The following is a 25027-nucleotide window of genomic DNA, read 5'->3' as shown; positions in this document are numbered from 1 at the left end:
AACCCCCTTTGTTAGCCAGCACGGGGGTCTTCCCTGATTTGGAGGTAACTAATAACATCTCCTTACCCCTCAGAAGAGATACATGATGAGTCGATGATTTATAGTAGATAAAATTATAGTCTGTTTAGTGGCCTGTTAGCGTTATGACACAAATATAGGTTACAGTCTACTATTTACGTCCTGAAGGCCTGATAGTTGTAGAATGCAGAGCTTTATTCTCAGAATGAGGTGCCTGTTGAACTTTGCCAAAACTCCATGGTAAGCCTTTTTAAAAGGTTTTTTAAATATGTTCCTTTTTACCACATATAATGTATGGCTTTTCATTGCTGTTTACATTCTATTGAAAACAGTATTGACCTATTTCCTTCATTAAGTGTACAATAGAATAGTTGGTTGCTAAAGCATTAAGTCCAAGGCCAGCCATCTCCAGTTCATCCTGATCATTTTCAATTTCTCCACCATGATCAACAATAAATGAAATGTTCATCCTGTGCTCACTGGCTGCAGTTAAAGGCAATTTGACGGATGTGTACCAGTTTAATTTTCTCCCACTCCCGAGAAGCTTTGGGGCACACCGCACGCATCTTGACATATGAGCCCTATGTCATAATTAAAGAGGTTCTGTCTCTTTGCCAGGCCGCCGTGCCAGGCTGCTTCCAAGCTCAGTGTATTTTATGGGGCGGCACGGTAGCTTAGTGGTCAAAAGCGTCAGGCCAGTAAACTAAAGGTCGCTGGTTCTGTTTTCCTGAGACGTCAGGATGCAACAAACCTGTCGTTCTGTCCCTGACCAAGACCGTTAACTGTAATTGCTGACAGGTCATTACTGTAAATAAGAAGGTGTTGTTAGCATCCTGGTTAAAACAGACCATAATACCGACCCGAGAAGCATGTGGATGAGTTCCACACAGAGCATATTTTTTCAAATCAAATGGCCTTGGATGACAACGTTGGAATGTAGGCCACTGGAGGCAGACCAATCAGACCGACTTCAGGCTCAGGTGGAGGAGGAGCTGAAGGGCGACTTAAAGCCAAATTAGCCATCACAGCCATCTTCACCATGGTGTTTTTATTCCTCAAACTTTTGATAAAAAATATTTTCAGTCCTCCGTCTTTCATCCCGCCCATCTTTTATCCACGTTTGCAACTTTCTGTGTCCAGGAGGCATCCTGGCTCATTTCTTTTCCTAGCCTTCACATAGCACCTCATCATAAACTCCTCCACCTCCACAATGCTATGGAGACAAGATCGACCCTTCCCATCAGCCTGCACCCCAAACCCCCCTCCCCATTGTAGACGCACTGAGGCGGTGGGGAGGGCTAGAACCGGCCCTGGCAGTTTGTTGTTTTTATTGAATGTGTTTCTACTTCCATGTCATATTTCCTCCCTCTAATTGATGCCAGGGTCTGTGCGGGTGCCAGTGTGGTTGTTGGGAGGACGCTCCCTCCAAACAGGCCCTCATCCTCCTCTAATAGGGCCGGCTGTCCTCCGAGGCCTTCAGCTGTGTCAGGCCACTGCTGCCTCACTGCACCTCCGCTTTTCACCGTTGCCGTGTAGCCCATTAGTTCTCTCTCCAGGCCTCGCTATCCCCCCTGCCCGCCCCCCCAACCCTATTGCCTCACGGCTCCATCCCTCACCTCTCCGGTCCCCCCTCCGCCTCCCTGCTCGTTCCCGACGTTTCGTCCGCTGTAATGTGAGGACGCTGTCCCAGCGAACATTTCTCTGAAAACTTTTCCTGTATGAGTAAAATCTCCAGCTGCCCGGCGCCGGCCTGGCCTGTCCCTTTAATGTGTGTGTTCTTAAGGTACTGCGGCTCCCGGCCCATCATGTCCTGCGCTGCTGTTGGGGCGGGCCTGGGGGGCGTGGCTACGGCTGTGACAGCAACGCTTTGGTGTCCGCTGGTGTTTTTTTAGGGCTGTGTGTTGGCCCGAGCCCGCCACCTCTACACGGGGCTCCGGCAGCACAAGGCTGGCCCGGCGTATCAGAGGCTGAAGGATACAGCAGAGCAGGGCATTTAAAGGCCTTCAGGGCAGTGGTCTCTTGGGTTACCCTGGAATCAGTGTCCGCTCACGCATTGATAGATCGGCAAAGCAGTTTGTTCTACCAAATTAAACAATGATATATCATTATCACAACTTTGGGGGAAATCTATAAAATCAATGGGGCCGCCTGGTGGAGTGGGATTAGTATTACTAACATGCTGAGAGGGTGTTAAAACGCCCCAGTATGGATCCCAGTTGCGGCTCAGATCAATGGCATTTGTGGACACTAAGCTCAATAACAAGCCTTCCAAGAACTCGGAAAAAGAAGAAGAAAGAAATAGATGTGAAAAGCAAATTTGCTGGGAGAAGAGCTAATATCCTGTGCGCGCCCGGCTGAACATGAGCCGTGGAGCCGCTGGCTGTGAGAGAGAGGAAAGAGAGAAATACAGAGAGCGAGAGAGAGAGAGAGGGAGTGGAAGAGTGTAGAGAGAATGGATTCCTCCTCTTAAATTATACCAATACAAATGGTGTCGTTATTGATATCCTTACATCATTGGTATTGGCAGACAGGGGTAAAGAATTGATACAATATGTCGATTACAATGGGTGGGGGGGTGGGGGGGGCAACAAACCTGTTTAGCACGTCTGTATCAAGTGAATCAGATTGATTTAGAAATTGCACGTTTAAAAAAAATGCATGCCTTTAGAGAGGATTCTACAAGGTGAGCCAAAAGCCACAGTAATTGGATCTGTAAAAGTCAAATTTCCTGTTTGGTGCTGAAGTCCTGACAAGATGACAAAGGATGCTATGTTTAGAGAATGGAGATGTTTGGCCATAGGGATGGCATTAATCATGAGGGGAACGACAGCCCACTAGAAAGTAGGCATTTCACTCAACATGGAACAAGAGGAAACAAAATGAGTATCCTCACATTGTTGCTTAAAGAGCAAGAGCCCAGACAGACCTGGAAATCCTTCTGGGCTTCTTTTTATTGAAATCCATCAGAGTGGCTCGCTGCAGATTAAATTAGTTGAGTGGAGATTGTTTATTTAGATGGAAAAGATTCTACTGTTTAGTAATATTCTAGATAGGAAAGAAAGTATGATCTCAAATATCCCATAATGATAATTGTGAAGTAATGCATATGTTCATATGAGTCTTCTCATATGCTGTATTGGCTTTTTTAAGGAAATTAGCGTGTTCAGAATACTTTAGAGAAAATATTTGAATACTTTGTAGAGGAAATGTATCTCAATACATAGTGACTTTATGTCTCTTAATCAATGGCAAGAACAGCAGATGAAAATGAATTCATAAAATCCTTGCTGTTCCACATTTATAAAAACCATGGCCCTGCCTGGAGTAGAGCACCTGACCATGGCCCTGCCTGGAGTAGAACACCTGACCATGGCCCTGCCTGGAGTAGAGCACCTGACCATGGCCCTGCCTGGAGTAGAGCACCTGACCATGGCACTGCCTGGAGTAGAGCATCTGACCATGGCCCTACCTGGAGTAGAGCATCTGACCATGGCCTTACCTGGAGTAGAGCATCTGACCATGGCCCTGCCTGGAGTAGAGCATCTGACCATGGCCCTGCCTGGAGTAGAGCATCTGACCATGGCCCTGCATGGATTAGAACACCTGACCATGGCCCTGCCTGGAGTAGAGCACTTGACCATGGCCCTGCCTGGAGTAGAGCACCTGACCATGGCCCTACCTGGTGTAGAGCACTTGACCATGGCCCTGCCTGGAGTAGAGCATCTGACCATGGCCCTACCTGGAGTAGAGCACCTGACCATGGCCCTGCCTGGAGTAGAGCACCTGACCATGGCCCTGCCTGGAGTAGAGCATCTGACCATGGCCCTGCATGGATTAGAACACCTGACCATGGCCCTGCCTGGAGTAGAGCACTTGACCATGGCCCTGCCTGGAGTAGAGCACCTGACCATGGCCCTGCATGGATTAGAACACCTGACCATGGCCCTACCTGGTGTAGAGCACTTGACCATGGCCCTGCCTGGAGTAGAGCACTTGACCATGGCCCTGCCTGGAGTAGAGCACTTGACCATGGCCCTGCCTGGAGTAGAGCACCTGACCATGGCCCTGCCTGGAGAAGAGCACCTGACCATGGCCCTACCTGGAGTAGAGCACTTGACCATGGCCCTGCCTGGAGAAGAGCACCTTCTTCTTGCCTGCTAGGCTGAAAATTTACTGCAAGTGGATGTTCCAGCATAACAGTAACCCCTAAAACCCATAGAAATCCACAAAGCAATGGTTAAGTTACCACAAAATCTAAATTTCCAATTTTACAATGGCAATCTCAGTCTTTGGACTTCAACCCAATTGAAAGCATGTGGTTTGAATTGAATTGTGCCATCCATAAGTGCATATGAAGGATATCAAGGATCTGGAAAGATTCAGTATTGAGGAGTTGTCTAAGATCATTTCTAAAGTGATTCTCCAATCTCGTAACACATTTTAGACACAATCTCAGTGTCATTATCCTCACATGGGAAGTGTGCTGAGTATTGGAACCAGGGGTCAATAACTTTGACAGATGTTTTAGCGAAGACAACGTTTTGCTTGTTTTAACAAATCTTTTTGGAAATGTTTTCTTGTTGCAGAAATAATATAATTTCTCCTATGTTATGAGCAATCAATAAAACTCAGCATTAAAATAATTTATTTTACACTTGAATTTCACTAACGCTTAGGATTTGGAGATGACTGTGAAACCCAAGATTACTTTTACACACACACACACACAAACACACAGGCCGTGGCTCTGATTTGCATATACACTTTATGTCTCCACCTGTCAAACATTTCTGAAAAAGCCTCAGGACAGTTTCTTTCTGTAAGAGCATCTGTTTGCACCTTCACTGACCGGCCCCCGGTCCATAAGTGACAGTCAGGAGCCATGGATATTGGTTGAGGTAGCTAGTGAACTGTGGTCAAACAACTCCTGTTCCCAGAGAACACCACTGGGCCGTCTCCGTCTCCACAGCGGGGAGCAGATAACACCAGGAAAACCACACAACACAACCAGCATACCGCAGGGGAGGACAGACGCACAGAACAGATTGCTCCGTAAAAGTGAAAGACACAGCTTGGAGGGAGAAGGTATAAGAGAGATGAGATATGGTGGCAGGAAAGGGGGAGTGTGAAAGAAGGAATGAAAACAGAACGAGAGTTCTAATGAGGGCCCTAACTACTTTGAATGGGGGCCGGTCTTTTCACCCGTGTTTTGACAGAGATGAGAGATACAGGGAGAAAGAAAAGAAACGGGCGTAATTAACCAGCTTAATGAGTTTGTGGCTCTTTTGTAAGCATGGTGGGGGCTTTTGTAGGAAGCCTGGCTTTTTATGGTAGAAAATCTTCTCTTTCAGTCCTGTCAAAGAAGTTTCTGGCAGAGCAGTTATCACAGCATGTCAAATTGCTGCAGCTCGAGAAATAATTTGGATTTTTTTCCTGTTGGCAGAGTGCTGCGAAACAAAAGGCACCCCTCTGGTCTAATTTGCCCTGGTAGGGTCCCTCTGGGTGGGGGGTCTGCATGGACAGAGAGGGCCCTGTCTCATCTCCTGAGGATTAGGGTATGGGGAGGGGCGGGGTGAGATGAGGGCCTGCTAGCAATTTTACCCAAAATGCTGCAATTGTCCCCAAGATTGAACAGTGCAGAGCAGCAATGCTCATTTTCCCCTCTTCAATATCTCTCCTGTATTTGCTTATCTTTGTCTCAAAAAGGAAAAAAATCTAAGTGTTTAAAAGGCCCTTTCATGTGGAGAAAGATTTTTAACAGAGCACTCTGACTCTGACATGGCTGAGTTAAAGTAAGCTACGGTTATGTTATGAAGACAGTATGAATGGCAAATGAGTACTTTTCTACTTTTCATTGGTATTATACACGGAATTAGATCCTTGATTTGTTCAAATGACATTTCCCTAGGGCCCCAGTATAATGCCTTTTGGGATGAGATGTGCAATTTTGTGGTGTCAAATTAACAATAAGAATATTTCACCGTTATTCAGAAAGGAAAAATGGCTATATACTATTTTTACATCAATGTGCCATACGATTTGATGATTTAATTTTCCTTTGAAGATAATTCCCTTCATAAATGATGCATCTTTGCCAAGATATCATTTGACAACATAGTAAAACAGTATGAGCTGATCTGGATTTACATTCAAATACATGCAGACAAAGGAAGTTAATGGGGAAAAATATTTCCTCACTCTGTTTACAATTAAATAATCGTAATTGACATTGTCCTTTTCAATTATTGTCAAAGCTGATATATAGCTTAGCTGTTGACACAGCTGTAGTTTTCCCAAATCTAAAATAGATTTTCCTCAAAATGAGTTCTGTCAGCTTCTCATTTCTGGCTGTCAGATGAAGAATGCTTTCCCCCGTGTCACTGCACCTACATGTAGAGCTTTTCATTGTATGGAAAGGAGGGTTCCTACTGTCCTTACTGATCGGTGAGACTGTATTCTGTTTTGAGGCATAGCTAGTCCAGGCCTCTCCTTACACCGATGGCCACAGGATTCTGGAGTGTGTGTATCGGCCCAGTTCCTGAAGCTGATGAGTGTGTGTCCGATTTTCTATAGTTAATCAGTGTATTTGGCCACCCTGTCATTAGTGGCCATGCAGAGAAGGCCTGACACATATATGGTGCCATGAGAGATTTCAACGTTACATTTCTTTTCTCTACACTGTGAAACGTTCACGCTCATTGATATCAATATTATTGGCTTGCATATGCTTTAGCCTTTATCTTATCAAGTGCACTTGCACACACAAACACATGAAGCCTGTTATTATGTTGTTATTTTTCAGGCTTAAATGTGTTTATTTCATGATTCGTATTTGCATGTTTTAATGTAGTTTTTGAGTGGGACCGAGGACAGACGAATTGGCCAAAGTGGACCTTGAAATTAAATGGATGAGCCTTTTGTACAGAACTCTTTGTGTCCTGGGAAGAATCAAGGTTAATAGCTGGATTCAGACTTGTAACTAACCAAGGCCACCCAGATAATGAGTTAAGGAAACACATTTCAGAAAATTCCATCTCTGCCTTAATAAGTACTACTTTAAGAAAACATCCTTGATTAGCCTTCGCCTCCAAACACGTCTTCACCTTGTGATCCCTTGCAGACAGACATCGGTTGTTTTCTATGAATATTGAACATTACCTCCCTTGCGGCCTGTTTAGCTTCATGCAGACTTTTCCAATGACCCTGGGTAGAGAGGAGTGTGGTCTGAATGCAGTTGTCCCTGGGGTTACCTTCGGCTCTGTGACAGGTGCCATGTGGAATGAGCTCTCGAGATGGATATGCTGCCCTTAGATCAACTGTTATATCAGGAGATGGATAGTATGCTAAAGGTCCCAGCTAAATGAAATGGGGTCCCTCCTGCATAGTTTGCACTGCAGTCATCAGACGGACCCCACCAAAAGACACCTCCTTTCAACCAACATGCTGTTCCCATTGAATCCGCAGGACTTCTTCGGGGGGAAAGGAAAGGAACAATTATATCCTTTTTCCTTCCAACTTAATTACTGATATTTCAGTTTAATGTGTGTCTGATCTGAGGGAGATAATTAGGTGGGATATTGGCGAGGGCCTCTAGGGGCCCGGGCCTGGCGGATCAGGGCCTCAGAAATGACGAGGAGACGCCATCTTCTCAAATTATTCTTTGGGGCGAGTGCTCCCAAGCAGCTTATGCAGCTAAGGCGGGGTAATTAAATGATAATGTAACCTGCTGAGTGTGTGGCGGCCGAGCCGGGCCAGGGGTGGGAGAGCACTGACAAGATTTACACTTAATGAAATAATAAAGCAACACAAGCGCTGTGCGGGGCACAGCTTTCAGCAGGCAGGAAACACCCGTGCCTCACTGTTTATCCACCTACCTCCTCAGTATCACAGGCTCAACACAGTCTCTCTCTGTGTGTTTGTTTATTCATACTTCTGTGTTGGCGTCGGTAATTAAGCAATAACGAGTTCCTGGTAAATGTCATTGTTTGGCCTGATGCGGTAACTGACGACAAGTCATCCATTTATCAGTTCATGATACAACACTGCTTTGATTTTCTTAATGTTTTTAGACATGTTTACCAAAATAGTAAATGAACAATAAATTGTAATAATATAGTAAAATTAATGTTGTCTGTAATACGTTAAACATATCTGTGCATGTTCAAAACATAACATTATTCCACAATCTTCAAGAGCAATTAATAAACACTGTACCATTCAGTTACAGAAACAAATAATTACAGTTTCAGAAAAGGGTGATGTATATCACAAGTGGTTAAAAACAAATAAACATGCTTTTCATATTAATTCAGCTTCACTGAATGGCTTTCTATGCGGCCAAAGAAGTTAAATGCAAAGTTCTAATTCAATTATAAAAATAATTTTATATAAATATTTGGCTATGTATATTTGCAACATTGGGGTTTAAATGGTACAAAACAAAATATGCCTTGATTTGACACAATACAGATTTCCATGCATGTTAAAACAGACTAAGTTGCCTATTATTCTTAGTGCAGACCCGAACACTCCATTGAGACTCTATCCTCTGGAGCTCCATGTGCTGAGCCACCCGTTGGCTAGGGAAGTTATGGTTCACAGAGATCTTCTACCTGTTGTGTAGAGAACCACAGCCGACCACTATCTCATAGTCAGACCGCACGTGGCAGTCCAGGTCCATTGTGTCTATGACTTCATCAGCTGCCGGGGGGGAGGGGGGGGCAGAATAATGTTGGACTAGGCCAATCACGGACACATTCAGGATGGCGTTGACATTACATGGTGGGTTGATTAATTATGGAGAACACCTGCCTTATGAGCTTCTTGTCATTATGTGAATACATCCTTCCCATATACTTTTTAGAAATGTCCGCAAAGCTCATAATGAGGATGACAAATTCTCTAAACTGATGCCTGCTCAGTTTAGGAGTTTTAGCTACTGAGGCTTATCTACTGAGGAAGTCTTGCTGTGGCTATGAAAGTCTCTTTGTCCTCTGTTTTGTTATGTGTTATAAGCAAAGGATCCATTGTAGGCATGTTGAACCTCGGCCTATTCTGGTTGTACATTTTAAAAACGTCAGTTGGAGCATCTCATTTATTCTTGTGATTTGTAATACTTGGCGTTGCCGTGCCTGCAGTCTGCTGTCATCCACACAATGGTGATTGAATGTAATTATGGCAGGCCTGTTGGATTTCCAGCGTTGAGCATTTATTTTTGTGTGAATTAACAATGTGAGCAAATGTTTTGCATGAATAATGACAATTTTTTAAAATCTAATTATGCTCTTCAAGGGTTGATATTACAGCCTAATAGTTCAGCTTTGGTCAAAATATGGCCCATTTGATTTTACCTATTGGTACCCCCCCCCCAAAAAAATGGGCGGGGCGGTTAAGAAATCTCCAAGCTATTCTAACAATGTTAAATGCTGACCTGAATAAATGTATTACAGAAGAATGAAAAAAAAATGCATTCATAGTGTAAATGAACACTCGAGGCCTCTCTTAAGCATTTAAACTAGAAATTTAAATTGACATATAAATGCTCTAATAACTGCCCGCTTTCTGGATCCTAAATTGACAGCTATGGAAAAAAAAATAGGTGTGATTTTTTGGTTTTGTTTTCAATGGTTTTAGCTGGGTTAGCTGGGTTCTTCTTTTCCCCAAGCAAGCAAATCAAACATACTGCAAAGTCTTATTTATAACTTCTGGTCAAAATGTAAACTTTTAAACATTAGATTTTCACTGGGCAGTTTAAGTTTGTGCTTGGATTTTATTTACCTTTGTTTTTGACTGCAGTATCTTGTGCATACTGCTTATCTGCTGGTTATTTAGGTATCTCTTTGTTGAACCTAAAAGTGAGTCATAATTACGAACTTCAAGAACACTCCCAATGTGTTGACTCTCCATCATCAACATTTTACACCCTGAACCCCATGAGGAGGTTGGTCAATTATTTTACTACTCAGCTTCAGTTCCACTTAAAATATGAAATAGGTCATTAACATAGGGGAAGAGCTGCAGGCCCTTCAGAATCCATTGTCAGCCAGTTATCCAGCAGGTCAACTGTCCTACATGCACACTGCTAGACTACAGTATATTCTGTGCTTGTATACTTCTCCTCAGGAGCATACTCCCACACAGGAGGGAATGAAGTAGAGAACAAGATGAAGAGAAAAACAAAAGATTCCTCCTCCAACACAGAGGTCGCACAAATAGGTACCAAGATAGGGTGGAGGCGCGGCTCCACCCAGAAGTGGTGTTCCTCACGATGACTTATTACGCCCCCCTCCATCCCTTCCCCGGCCATGTGGAGGTCTACTACTTTATATCCCCTCGCGGCCCCCAGCCCCGCCCCAGCCAGCGTGACAGACAGACCCAGTTAACAGTCCATACAAGCGTAGAAAGAAAGCCGAGCAGAGAGGTAAAATGACTGGACCGCAAATGACAGGTGTAGTTAAAATAGTGAGACGCAGAAATGCTTGAGGACAGACAGCCGGTGAGCACCGTAATAAGAAGGATGAGGGAGGCCAACCCCTCCCTGAACCCCCCAGGCAGACAAAAGGAAAATAAGAGAAAGTGAACTATTTTTTGAGACAGCTTCTATTTTCTTGGTTACCTCAATTCCTCTGGGTCTAATCTCATACACTCTTTTACAGGAGAATAAGAGAAAAGTTTCACCTCACATCAGTTGTTTTATCAGGCAAATGTGTATCAGTCATGAAATGTCTGATTGCAATTCCAGTGATTATAAAAATCTAATAAAAAAGCCGCTTTCAGTTTATCATTCCTGTTCCTGTTCCTGTTTGATATAAAGTGAGACAGAGGGAGCCATTTTGTCCGTGGTGGATGTTTAGACGGACACTGGGGGGATACGTCCTCGACGGCTGATCTGCATCTTTTTTTCTATTCCTCTTATCCAATCTATCTCCACCCTTTTCCATCTCCACCTCTCCAGCACGTCCAGCGCTGCCTCGTGTTTAAAGTAATCAGATTTCCCCAGCAGCATCTTGTGGAGGGCTGGGCTGGGAGACAGAGGATGGGAGTGGGGCCATGCTGGCTCTACAGTAGCTGGGCTGGGGGGGTGGGGGGGGCGACATGCCGTATTCCCCCTGTCCCTCATGTGTTGGTTTAGAATGTTATTGACATTGTGCCTCTACACAGGCCCCACTAGGGTGTCCTTTCGGGATTGCGCGTTGTGTGTGCAAATACATGTGTGAGAGAAGGAGAGGGAGAGGAGAGAAAGATACTGTGATGGCCAGGCACCAGATGTGTACATACATCCATCCTAACAGAGGTCACACTCATACAAGCCTTTACAGGTCACCCAAAATACACAAGCGCACAGTCACACATACTCATACTGTATGAGACTCTACCTTTTAGTGACTGCAGAACTCCGCTGGAGTGTGTGCAGACAGTCAGGCATGGCGTGCGTGCGTTTGAGTGTGTGTTTCTGATCAAACACAACAGCTCCCGCTATGTCTTTATAAAACAATCCAGAGAAGCAATAATCTGTTTTTCCTCCTGCTAATCTCTACCCCCCCGCCCCCCCCCCCCCAATCCCCGTCACCCTGGTTCTTCTGCCTATCTGATGAGTATTAAAGGGATTATCAATGCTCTAGTTCTAATTAGCAGTAATGGAGGACGAACGCTTTACGCTGCCACCACAATTATTGATGCAGATCATGAGGGATTAAACTTCATAATGTGGAGATTGCTCCAAGCACAGTAGTGGTGCGTGTGTTGATCTTAAAGAACTTATGGATCTCTTGAATATTGACTATGCCAGAGTGTACTACCATTAAGTCTTATCAATGTCATATCCACTTGACTCTAATAATAGGCAATTTATTGAGTGTTCAAATCCCCTGATGCATTTGGTACTCACAGTTTTCAGTGCCAAACTATTTCTCACTCTAACGTATTTTCTCTTATTGATACTGATATGATTTAAGGGCACCAAAATGTAGAGATGTCCTTCTCTTGTTACTCAAACCCAGACCAACATGAGCCCAACCTCCTGCAACTGAGATGGTTAGGTCTAAGCACTGCCCTCTGGTCCGGGTCAGGTGCCAAAGGCCGGCGCCGGTGGTGGTGGTGGTGGTGGTGGTGGTGGTACTGTCAGTCTCATCCTCGGCCCTGCTCAGCCGACACCCTGTGGTCTGTGGGTTTTGGTGGTGGTACACTTGACTGACAGAATGAGAGTTTTGAGGCCGGGCGGTTCGAAGGGAGCTCACTGTCTTCTCTCCGTTTTTCCTGGACAGAGGGGGAACATCTGTCTCTCTGAGCGGCGTGCGTGTGGTTAACTCCGAACAGAAACCCAGGGCATGTTGTTCATGCAATATTAAGATGACGAGGTCGGAGTGCTCCTGTGGGGACGGATGGAGCCCGGCCCGTCTTTTGCGCTACGCGGACGGCCGGGGAGCGATTGGTTGGGGCCGGCGAACGCCGTGGAGAGGGAAGGTGGGGAGGGGAGGCAGCGGCACGGTGACAGGTCTGGCAGGGCTCTCTCTCCCTGTGACTGTAGCGTCTGATTCCCTCAGCGGCTGTCAGCACCCTAAACCACCAACACACGCTGACAGGGTGATCTCCAACCCCCAACGTGCATCCACCATGCGGTCCAGGTTGGGAAAACACAGCAACGCTGGCAAATGACGGTTAGACGGAGTTCTGCTGAGCCAGATTAGGATCTGTGCTGATTGAAGTAATGGCACATTATGCAGCTGGTGTTATCCTGGTGTAATAAGACATGCTATGAACCATCGGGGATGTGTCTGGCCTCTTATCTAACACACACATCTGCTGTAATCAAATGGGAGGGCCTGAGGAGAGTGACATTTACACACACACACGCACGCGCACACACACGCGCATAGTGAGGCAGCATCCAACAAACACGTTGTGTGTGTGTGTCAGGTTAATGTGAGTGTCAGTTTTCCGTCGTATTGTGCAGACTCAAACAGATGAATATTAGTGCGGTGCTGCACTGATTTACATTGTGTTACTGCAAAGCAGACAGAGAATCCTGTTGAAGTGAATCCAGGAAAGGCAGGCGGTAGGCAGAGCCTATTTGATGCAGAGCTTCTCTTGAGTTTGTGGGAACAGATCCCCTCTGCTGCTCTTCCATCCAGGATATTGAATGAATAACATTACTATAGTGTGATTGAAACAGAGAAACAGACACACACACACAAGAATAAGATACCGTACAGTTCCATATTCAGAGATTTTGTTTCTTTTTATTTTTCCTGGTTTCGGGAAGCGCATATATATATATATATATATATATATATATATATATATATATATATATATATATACACACACTCAGCGTTAATTCAAAGCTGGCGCTTCTTGGCAGCAGTCTTGTATTCTTTGAGCAAGTCTCTGCAGCTCCTTCAATCTCAAAACCCATGGCAGAGAGGAGAATTCTGACAGAATCAACATCCAGCCCATTTGGAGAGGCCCCGACAGAGCTGACCCCGAGCCTACGTGGAGCGGTCCCGACAGAACAAACATCCAGCCCAAGTGGAGGAGTCCAGACTGAACCAACCCTGAACCCATGTGGCGAGGTCCTGACAGAACCAACCTCCAGCCCAAGTGAATAGGTCTCGACAGAACCAATCTCCACCCCATGTGGAGTGGTCCGGACAGAACCAACGTCAAGGTCAAATGGAAAGATCCCGACAGAATCAGCCTCCAGCCCATGTGGCCTGTGTTGCTCTAACACATTCACCTTTAACTAACTGTCTGAAGAATTCTGTGCCTACTCATCGCACACAATGAGATAAAAGGTGCCCTGTACAGTAATGATGAGGCTCTGTGCTGTAGTTGTGAGACCCTGTACAGTATTGATGAGAACCTATTCAGTAAGGATAAGGCCCTGTGCATTAGTGATGAGACCCTGTACAGTAGTGATGAGACCCTATTCAGTAGGGATGCGGCCCTGTACAGTAGTGATGAGGCCCTGTTCAGTAGTGATGAGGCCCTATTCAGTAGTGATGAGGCCCTATTCAGTAGGGATGAGGCCCTGTACAGTAGTGATGAGACCCTATACAGTAGTGAAAAGACCCTATTCAGTAGGGATGAGGCCATGTACAGTAGGGATGAGGCCCTGTACATTAGTGATGAGGCCCTGTTCAGTAGTAATGAGACCCTATTCAGTAGGGATGAGGCCCTGTACAGTAGTGATTAGACCCTATTCAGTACGGATGAGGCCCTGTACAGTAGGGATGAGGCCCTGTTTAGTAGTGATGAGGCCCTATTCAGTAGGGATGAGGCCCTGTTCAGTAGGGATGAGGCCCTGTTTAGTAGTGACGAGGCCCTGTTCAGTAGTGATGAGACACTATTCAGTAGGGATGAGGCCCTGTACAGTAGTGATGAGGCCCTGTTCAGTAGTGATGAGACCCTGTTCAGTAGGGATGAGACCCTGTACAGTAGGGATGAGGCCCTGTACATTAGTGATGAGGCCCTGTTCAGTAGTGATGAGACCCTGTTCAGTAGTGATGAGTACTATACAGTAGTGATGAGGCCCTGTTCAGTAGTGATGAGGTCCTGTTCAGTAGGGATGAGGTCCTGTTCAGTAGTGATGAGGCCCTGTTCAGTAGTGATGAGGCCCTGTACAGTAGTGATGAGGTCCTGTTCAGTAGTGATGAGGTCCTGTTCAGTAATGATGAGGTCCTGTTCAGTAGTGATGAGGTCCTGTTCAGTAGTGATGAGGCCCTGTACAGTAGTGATGAGGCCCTGTTCAGTAGTGATGAGGTCCTGTTCAGTAGTGATGAGGCCCTGTTCAGTAGTGATGAGGCCCTGTACAGTAGTGATGAGGCCCTGTACAGTAGTGATGAGGCCCTGTACAGTAGTGATGAGGCCCTGTTCAGTAATGATGAGGTCCTGTTCAGTAGTGATGAGGTCCTGTTCAGTAGTGATGAGGTCCTGTTCAGTAGTGATGAGGTCCTGTTCAGTAGTGATGAGTACTATACTGGTTGCTGGTAAAGCCTGTTAAAGGCAATGGGAGGTTCATCTACTCTGTAGCAGATTAGAACGAACATGACAGAAGAGCAGCCATTTGTCCCCTTGCCACCCCCTCTTAGCTTTAAACGCATGGATAATGTGAACATTACCTATTTCTAGCTAGAGATATGCAAGTTATACTGTAGCAAGCTATTATGATAAGTAGACATAATGGTTGCAGTAATTTTTCTTCTAACTGTTCCAATATTCCCCCACAGGGAAGAGAAGCCAGACGCGCACAGAGATACACAGTAATGATGCTTTCATAATAACTAGCTAGTAGAGAAGAGAGAATAGTGTCATCTGCGAGCTCGTCCTTCTATGTTCTTTTTTCCCACTAAGTGATATGCCATTGTCTGGCAACAGGCCTATAGACACATAACATATTTAGAAATAAAACCGAGTGGCATTAATAACGCATTAAGAGGTCTGTGAAATGTTGGAGCGATTGCTGCCAGGGGGCGAGGGAATTAAAATGGCCCCCTGCGCCACAGTTCTGAGGATGCAGCGGGAGGAGACACATATTTCAAATAAGAATAATATCATCACCAAACAATTTACAACCTTATAAACACACACACAGGCACACACCGACACACACAGACACACACACACACACACACACACAGACACACACACACACATACTGGGAAACTGTCTCCCAGGCCTTGAGAGACAACACAATACAAATGCCCTGTCCCTCACGCCCAGCAGCTGATGTCTGATATTTCATCCTTGTCATTTTATTAAAGATTTAAACAGTTTTGCATCTCCAACAAATACATACGGGCCAATTTCCCTGACACCCACTCTGATCTAATGGTGTCGATTTAGAGGAAGGAGTATGGGTGAAGAGGGATGAGGGCGACCGGAGAGGTTGCCATGGTATATTTTATTTTCATATGTGAATTTAATAAATGTAAAGAATGCATTACTTTATATTATCAGCGCTGAAGAGGCCAGTGTTAGATTTGGGCAAATATGATTCCTGTCAGATGAATGGAATGATGGAAATAAAACTGCAGCTGTGATGAAAAAAAAAAAAGAAAACATTAGCATTACAAGTCCTGTGACTATTAGCATCAGTAGAGGTAGCTGGGCAGTGGCTGTTCATCATGATGTGATCTCCCCTTATTACTATTAATAATCAGGAGAATATGCTACGTTAATATGCCTGTATGCTCAGCCTTATATTAACTGCTTTTGTGTGGGAATGAAAGGAGAACTTCTAATGACATTTCTGCCTTTATTTCTCTCTTTCATGGGATTCCTCCCACCATACGACTTTGTCTGTCTCCTCCTTATGTCATTGTTTTATCGGCTGCCTTTTTGCCCATTTAATTTTTTCTCTATGTCTTTTTTCTGTACGGCTCCTTTGTCTCTTTTTCTATGGATCCTCAAAGTGAATCGATGATGTCCATGCTGGTGGAGGTTCTTGCATTCGTCTGACATCCTGGGTATCTATCGCTGGTTCTTTGACCCGGCCCAACTCCCTAGCCCCGGCCTAACTCACCCTTTGTCTCTTTTCCAACTTGGATAGCAGCATCAATTTCCATGTCACCAGTCTGACAGGGTCGGGCCTACATCGATAAACATTTGGGGAAGGCAGATTTGTCTGGGCTGAATAATTTATAGTGCGTGATTGGAAACCCAATCCTGAGTGGAAGATCTGGTTGCTTGTATGTTTGTCTTGGATCTTTACAAAATAACATGACCCATCTGATTTGGGGGAGATTGGTGGGCAGAACCAGAGCTGTGTGTGCGTGCGTGTCTGGGTCTATCTGTACATGTGCATTTGTGTGCAATTCATTGATGTGTGTTGAGTTGATGGTGATATAGACGGAGGGACAAAGAAGAGAGCGGTGAACATTGGGGCCTCTCTGTCCCGTTATACATACCTCCAGCCTGGTTTGACACGGAGCCACGGAGCCCCAGACACATAGATTGGGTTTGACTGGCACTGTCAGCAAGCGCAAGCACACTTCTCTCATGGCAGCTCTCCCTTTCATCTGCTCAGATGCATACGCACATGGTTGGAATATTTCATCGCTTGCACAAAGATTTTTTAAACATTTAAGTATTAGGTCCTGGCCACAAAGACAGTGAGAGATGGAAAGAACATAGCCATGTACAAATAGCTGTAATAACTACACAGAACTCAACCAGGCCCTGGAGGGCTACTCACTTCTCAGTACTTCCATCTGAATAGGAGCTAACTATCTGAACAGACTACAGCGGATTAATGGGCTGGAGAAGGGTCTGATTCAGCCCAGAGCCCACCATTCATAATCACACGTCTAAGACTAGGCCTGTAGTCTGTCACCTGTCACAAACACAATACTTCTAGCAGTACACTTTCATTGTTGTATTTCCCAGCACACTTTCTCTCTACAGTCAGATAGCTGCTCAGTGTCACTTCCAAGCTATGGTGAGTGGAGAAAAAGCTGTTGAATATAGTACATTACTCTGAAGCCCACAGGGTAATTCGCTCAGAGCCTAGACTTAAGTGGTGAGGCTGCCAACTATCACAGAGACACACATCTATACACAACTTAGATGGAAGTCACTGATGGCCATTCAGTCCCTTTCTGTTATAAACATCCGTCATGGCCTTTGACTTTCATAATAGGCATATTCATATGAGAATACAATGTTAATTAGACACATAGGGTTTCTGATCGCTTGGGCTTGGGCTTCCAATAACTTGGAAGCCCAAGTTATTATTGGATTGAAGATGTTTATTAATTCTGCCATTGTTTCTGTCTAAACATTATTTAATATTAAACAACACAATCTTTCTTGAACTGGCAGTTCTATAAAGAGTAGGAGTGTGTTATCGTATATATTATTTCTCTGCATCTTTGTACACATTAACAATAATCAGCCGTTCACTTCACCAAAACACATATTTACAAGGAAAGGGGTTTTTGTGTTTCGTAAGGCGAAGCAGCAGACAAAAGGCCCGAGACAGTGGCAGTATTTGACTGGCCACTGTACCGCCTGCCTAAGTCTCTCCCCAGCCTCAGTCTCTTTGTGCTTCAGAATGCCAGTGGAGAGAACATCATGAACTTCTCATCATGGCCAGACGTGTGTTTGGAGGGGGTGTTACTGTTCATTAGTACAGCCAGAATGCCTGAAGGCATGAGTTGGGGAAAAAACTAGTGGGTTGGGGTGGGGGGAGAGGGGGTGTAATTGGGTGTGGGGGGGCGGTTTGTATGGAAATTGACCAGTGTGCTGTAACTGTTCGTCTGGTGTAGGGCCTTTGAAGTGAGCTGTTGAACACTGCAGCCGTCTTTGTTCTTGGTAATTGCCTAAATGATCTCTGTGGAGCGCCGGGCTCTGCTACAACTGAACTAATCCAGGGCCAGCCCACTGATTTGACAGAAAGCCCCTCTCCATGCCACTCCAAGCCTCCAAAACACACACATACACACACATACACATACACACAAACACCCCATCCACCATTCTGTTTCGTCCTCTTTATTAGCCTTGCACAGTAGGGGGTGCAAGTGTTGGCGTGTGTGTAGTTTATGTAGTGTTTGTTGTTGGGATGAGAGGCTCTGTATACTCTCTAAGCCTGGCCACACACTTAACCCCCCCCCCCCCCCCCCCCGACATGCCCCCCCCCCATTGATATGCTAATGAGAAGCAGCTCCATTTGCAAATCAGGGAGGAATAATTAGTGAGGAGCACTTAGCAACAACAACAATAACACACGCCTCTGATCTAGGCTGAGCTGCCCTCTCTTTGTCGTTTAACCCGCCGCCGGCAATCGGACAAGCCCCCCCCCCCCGAGCCCGAGACACTCGTGGGTGGGGCGGGGGCATCCACAACAAGTATGGGGTTTGGCCTGCTGGAGCCTTGCCGAAGTTCATGAAGGAAGTGGAGCATGGAGGGCAGAGCCCCCGGGCCCTGGGAACAGAGCAGCATGGAGCCCTGGCTGGGTTCTAGACCTCAGTGTGTACTGTGGAGGCTGGGCCAGAGGCCACACTACAGAACGAAAGGAGTTCTCCTGAGACCTGAGCTTTACGAGACCTGAAGGAAGACAGAACACCTTCACCCATGTCCATAGAGAAGATGAGGCTTAACTGGAGATGTGATAGTTCAAGTTATCGGGGTTGAAGGTAGAAAAGTAGAAAGAGAAATGTGCGTGTAGGTGTTTTGATAAAAAATAAAAAATGTAGTGTGTGTGTTTGTGTCTTTGAGCAGAAGGGTGAATTTGCATATTTGTGTGTGTGAGAGGGTGGGAGGAATTCAGACCCTAAGAAATAGAGATTTAAAGAGCAGTGATGAGTGATACGGGTTAGGAGTCTGAGGAATACAGTATGATTCAGTATCATTTCAGTGGAAACCTTGCCGGCGGATCATTAGGACCGATCTACATACAGTGCTGTTGTATAGCACAGCAGAGCTTGAAAGTGCTTGGTGTCATGGGAGTGTCATACAGACGTAATGAAGAGGCCGTCCTCTGCCGTCCGGGACAGGGGCAGACAGGGCCACTGGAAGGGTATCAGGTAGACTAAGGTCCCATATAAAAGCGGCCCCTATGAATTATAAATCATAGGCCACTGGAGCCACTGCCTGTGGGATGCAGAGGGGGAGAGAGGGTCCATGTTCCCGGAACAAAGGATCGGAATAGGAGGGGGTCAGTTGGGTGCTGAGAGGGAGGGGCAGGGTTGTGGATCAGGGGGTGAATGTGAGGAGCAGGGGGTGTCGTATGGTAAAAGATGACGAAGGACAGAGGGCTGGGTTTGTTTTTCTGTAGGTGGTGGTTCTAGTAAGACAGAGGGCTGGGTTGGTTTTTCTATAGGTGTTGGTTCTAGTAAAACAGAGGGCTGGGTTAATATTTCTGTAGGTGGTGGTTCTAGTAAAACAGAGGGCTGGGTTTGTTTTTCTGTGGGTGGTGGTTCTAGTAGGTCAGAGGGCTGGTTTTGTTTTTCTGTAGGTGGTGGTTCTAGGAGGACTGAGGGCTGGGATTGTTTTCTGTAGGTGGTGGTTCTAGTAGGTCAGAGGGCTAGGTTTGTTTTTCTGTAGATGGTGGTTCTAGTAGGACAGAGGGCTGAGTTTGTTTTTCTGTGGGTGGTGGTTCTAGTAGGTCAGAGGGCTGGGTTTGATTTTCTGTAGGTGGTGTTTCTAGTAGGACAGAGGGCTGGGTTTGTTTTTCTGTAAGTGGTGGTTCTAGTAGGACATAGGGCTGGGTTTGTTTTTCTGTGGGTGGTGGTTCTAGTAGGTCAGAGGGCTGGGTTTGATTTTCTGTAGGTGGTGTTTCTAGTAGGACAGAGGACTGGGTTTGTTTTTCTGTAAGTGGTAGTTCTAGTAGGACATAGGGCTGGGTTTGTTTTTCTGTGGGTGGTGGTTCTAGTAGGACAGAGGGCCAGTTTAGATTTTCTGTAGGTGGTGTTTCTAGTAGGACACAGGGCTGGGTTTGTTTTTCTGTAAGTGGTGGTTCTAGTAGGTGGTGGTTCTTGTAATATGTCTATCCATACATCCACGTGCTGTAGGTCAGTCTGTCTAGCATTAGGATAATATTGTCCGTGCTTGGGTCAGTGTGCTGGATGTGAATGTTTCTCTGGTAATGGGCTGGTACTGACCCAGACAGGTCCCTCTGGTCCCGCCCATTGGTCACCGGGTTGCAGGCCTGGTCCAGTCGGCGGCGATTGAATGGAAATATTGTTTTTTTGGGAGGCATGCTGATGAAAGGTTGATTGATATGGTGTCAGGAGCTCTGTGATGGATTAAATTGTGTGTGCAGACGGCTGTGGCCCGGCCAGTCATGGCTGTTGCTGCTTCTTCCTCCAGCCACCGCCGCCGCAGCTTTAAGAAAATTTGATTTTGGCAGCTCAGAAACACACGGCAGCCCCTTTCTCTCCGCTGCCTGACTTCCATTTAGTTTGAGAGGGCACAAGTGATTCTTTATTGGATGAAATCTGCGCCGGATTGGATAAAGTGTTAGAGCGCTGAGCCATCTATCACTATCACCGCCCAGCTCCAGTTTGGTCTTAAAAGAAAAGAATGAAAGCCAAAAAACAGTAGAAAAGAAGAAGAAGAGGAATAACAGACAGCCATAGGATGTTGGTGATTTGAAAATTAACTGTGGCGAAGGAGAAAAAAAGATCTATCCTCCAACCGCTAAGCATGTTACCGCGGCTAACAGAAGCTAAACCTTTCTCTGGAAACCAGAACCTGATTCACTACTGGTCTCTCTGTGACTGTCTCCTGCCCCTATTCATCCTCTGACCCTCCCAAATAGTGGAGTTTGTCCAAAGTTCTGTCCAAAGGATTCAGATCTTCCTTCTGCAGCCAACCCACACCACAGAACAGATCAAGACTGGCCCAGGTTTAGCCATTTAAATCAAAATCTTTATTATAATTTTTTAGCAAGCACAAATTTATAGCACCAACCTGGGACCAATAAAGGTTAACTGCTTCGGACAGAACCCCTGGGCTTTTAACCGTGTCCGCTCCGGTTCTTAGAACCAGCAACCTTCTGTTTACTGACCCAAGGTCCTTGACCACAAGGCTACCCGACCGTCGTGGCCACATCCTATCAGCCGAACAAATGAAGCAGCCCAACCTGTTTGTTTGCTCACATCTGACCGTCTTTGTGTCCATCTATTTTTAAACACCACCCTTCTGTTCCTCTCTCTTCCCATTAGTGGGATGCTCTAAAGAGCAAATGGACATGGAGTCGGCTCAGGGCAAAGTCGCTGCACTGAGCACGTCCAAATGTGAAAGATGGAGGGAGGGGAATAAAACAAGTTGGAAGCGAAAAAGGAGGCAGAGGATAGGGGACTTATTTAAAAGCGCACACTCCTATGTATTTCATTTAGTCATCCATAATTTATTCTGAAATGAGCATCAGACGATGTAAATCTGTTCGGAGGAGGCTGCCTCTTTTCCAAGCCTTTACCCCGAAAATGTGTCCGTGGCTGTAGTGTCCTGAGGCGGTGTGGCCCGCTAGGCTTTCCCCTTAATAAATCATGACGGGGACGTGGAAGCACTTATCTACAGGCCTGGATGGTCAGAGACCTTTAATGAGCCCTGGGATGGGAAGCAGGATTCAGTCAGCACACCCATCCCACCCAATATTTTATTAAGAACCATTTAAACACGTTACATCCACTCAGGATGTGACCACATCTCGGAGGCTCCTGAATTCTATCTGTCAGATATTGGGGGTAGCATGCTCGTGCGGGTCCTCTATGACTCCGTGTAGGGGGGCGGCAGGGCTCAACGTCAGTCCCTCGGTTTGGACTTGGCCCTGGCCTGTAGTGAGACCTCTCCATTGACCCGTCTGTGGCTGTGGGTCCCAGCTTGGCTCTTATAGTCCTGTATGGTTCCTAGGGGGTCTTCGTGATGACCTATGTACGGATTAGGTGTTTATGATGGTCTTTGAGCGGCGATGACACATTCGGGGGTCACACAATGGTCACAGAGGGGCCACCTGCTTCCGTGTGTCTCCACTATGAGACTGCATAGACATGTGTTGTCGCCTCTCTGCGTTATAGCCCAAGTCAATGACAGAATACTAGATGAGCTCCTTTAACAAAAGCCAGATACACTCCATTACTGATTAGGATACTATTTAAAGGAGTTTGACCTTCACCACAGGATGACATATAAAGCAAATCAGTCCGTGTCATCATGCTTATTGTAACGTTTTTTTTATCAGCTGACTCAATGCATTACTTTGTGTTGATATCTACATTTGCTCAATGCAGGTTTCCTTTCTTTGACGTGTGATTGCGGTTTAAAAGCAGTGGAGGAAGCATTGAGAGCTTGCTGTAAAGAGATAGAGATCCTATCTCAGGTTAAGTCCAGTCTCTTTGATACTGTAAGACTGTCATTAAAGGGTTGCCAGGACCCTCAGCCCAAAAATCCACTATTCTGAAACACCTGACCCGGGACAATGGCAAGTGCATTGTTAATGCATCATTTTTTTAATAAGTTAGAAAATTGCTTAGACCTCTCAACAAAAGGAGAGTGAGGGAAGAGAACACTGACAGTAGTAATAAAAGGTAAGAAAGGATTTCTCTTTCATTCCTTTTAAGTTTCCAACATCCAAGACTGAAGCAAACTACCAAGAAAAAAAATCATTACGCGCTTGTTTCATCTGAGTCTTTCTTCCCCATAACAGAAACGCCTGTGCTGATTAAAGATGACTAAAATCTGACTCTTTCTTCCCAGGTACAGAAACACTGGGCTGATTAAAGATGACTAAAATTTAAAACCCACGAGCTACTTCTACTCCTTCCTACTCACTTCAACTTTTATTTTTAATGGAATATCTGCCCCAAGCTCGTTTACTCAGGAACAGAGGCATATTTTTACATCTCACCAGAAAAAAGAGGAAGAAACAGGAATGGAAAGAGGAATAGACAGCTAATCAGAAAAAGATTTTAATCTTAATAATTCATAAAGCAGGGCCTCAATCCCTTTTTTTCTCTCTCCTGACTGGTGTTTGATGAAGATAAGCCTTTATTTTGGTCGTGCGCTAGGTAAATGCTGGAGTCTTGGAGCAGTGTAGATTTCTCTCTGTGATTAGGCCAACAGTGTGTGCGGGACTAACGAGGAGGACAGGGAAACAATATTACCCAGGCAGACGAGAGTAGGGTGGGGAGGAGAGATGGGAGCAGGCCAGAGTGAGGAGGAGGGAAGAGCAGGTCAGAGTGAGGAGGAGAGAGGAGCAGGGCAGCGTGAGGAGGAGAGAAGTGTAGGGCAGAGTGGAAGAGAGAAGAGCAGGGCAGAGTGAGGATGAGAGAGGAGCAGGGCAGAGTGAGGAGGAGAGAGGAGCAGGGCCTAAATAAGGTTACAATAGCACAACAGGCCCCGGGGAAACCAGTTAGGGAATCAGGTCAGATCTTACACTGATTGTACACCTTGGGTCTTACTGTTAGGGATTGAGACGGCCCTGAATGTTTCAAACTGTGTGTGTGTTCACATGTGTATTTGCGTGTGACAGAGAGTGTTTTTGTGTAGAAGGTGAAGTGTTTAACAGCGGTGTTTACAGTAGAACAGGACTGGCGGGCTGGGTTTTGGTCCCCATCAGCTCAGATGCATGGGCTTGTTCTTTACACGTCACATAAGATATTTTACTAATTAGCATGAATATAGTTGTCATCATTCTGGGGATCTTTCTAGTTTACCTCTGTAGCATCAGTAGGGTCTGTCACAACAGGAGACCTCCTGAATATTCAAATGCCTCCTGCTAAATGTCAGGTTTAAGCATAATGACATTTTGTGAAATATTTTGCCTAAAATAATATCAAACGAACGGTGGCCTGTAAAATAGAGGTGGAATGACTGGGTGTATGGAAGAAACGGATGGAGAAGGAGAGATGAAGAGAAAGGAAATTAGATGGAAGGGGCTTGAGCTGCTCTGAGGTATGGCCCTCTGATCTCCTTTTAAATCCCGGCCCAGCATGCTCTGCGGCCCAGGCACTCAGACCTGCAGCCCCTCAGGGTTCAGCCTCTCTCTCTCTCTTAGCCTCCTCTCCTCTGCTCTCCGCTGACCGCTGGCTCCTCTCCTTTCCACCTCAGCGATCACACCTTCACAAGCCGACCAGAACGTGGCGTGTTGACACTGTGTTTGAGGAAGCGTTCCGTGATAATGGCCCGGTATTGATCAGTATCCGCGGCGCGTGCTGCTGGGAAAGAGATCTGTATTCAGTCCCAGCTGATTGCTGATGCCAATGGGATAGCGAGGAGTGAGAGGAGAGCTTGTCTGGTGCTGCTGGTTCTAAGGAAGCCCCGGGGTTCACCATGGTGAGGGGCCCTCCTTCCATCTGTGGGCTAGAACAAGGAGTCAAGTTCAACCACGTGGTCTGGGGTGTCTGGACACCATCAATCTGGATGAATCTGCATACAAGGGCCTGCAGAATGATTGACCGACACACACTGAGGCCAGAAAGAGAATAAGGTGGGGAGGGGTTGGGGTTGGGGGTGACTGATTTGTAAAAAGTGATATTTCCAAGCTGTAAGCAGGAGAGAAAGGACA

At 45.8% G+C, this 25027-nt stretch overlaps 1 protein-coding gene across 1 annotated transcript in view; it reads left to right on the top strand.

The window, feature by feature from the left end:
• The window catches only part of zfhx3 (zinc finger homeobox 3), a 351767-nt gene that overhangs the window by 61696 nt on the left and 265044 nt on the right, over positions 1–25027 (top strand). The gene's annotated exons all lie outside the window — the stretch shown is intronic.

Source organism: Esox lucius, chromosome 2, assembly GCF_011004845.1.
Source record: "Esox lucius isolate fEsoLuc1 chromosome 2, fEsoLuc1.pri, whole genome shotgun sequence".
Lineage (NCBI taxonomy): Eukaryota > Metazoa > Chordata > Actinopteri > Esociformes > Esocidae > Esox > Esox lucius.
This window is presented reverse-complemented; position numbering and strand designations above follow the sequence as displayed.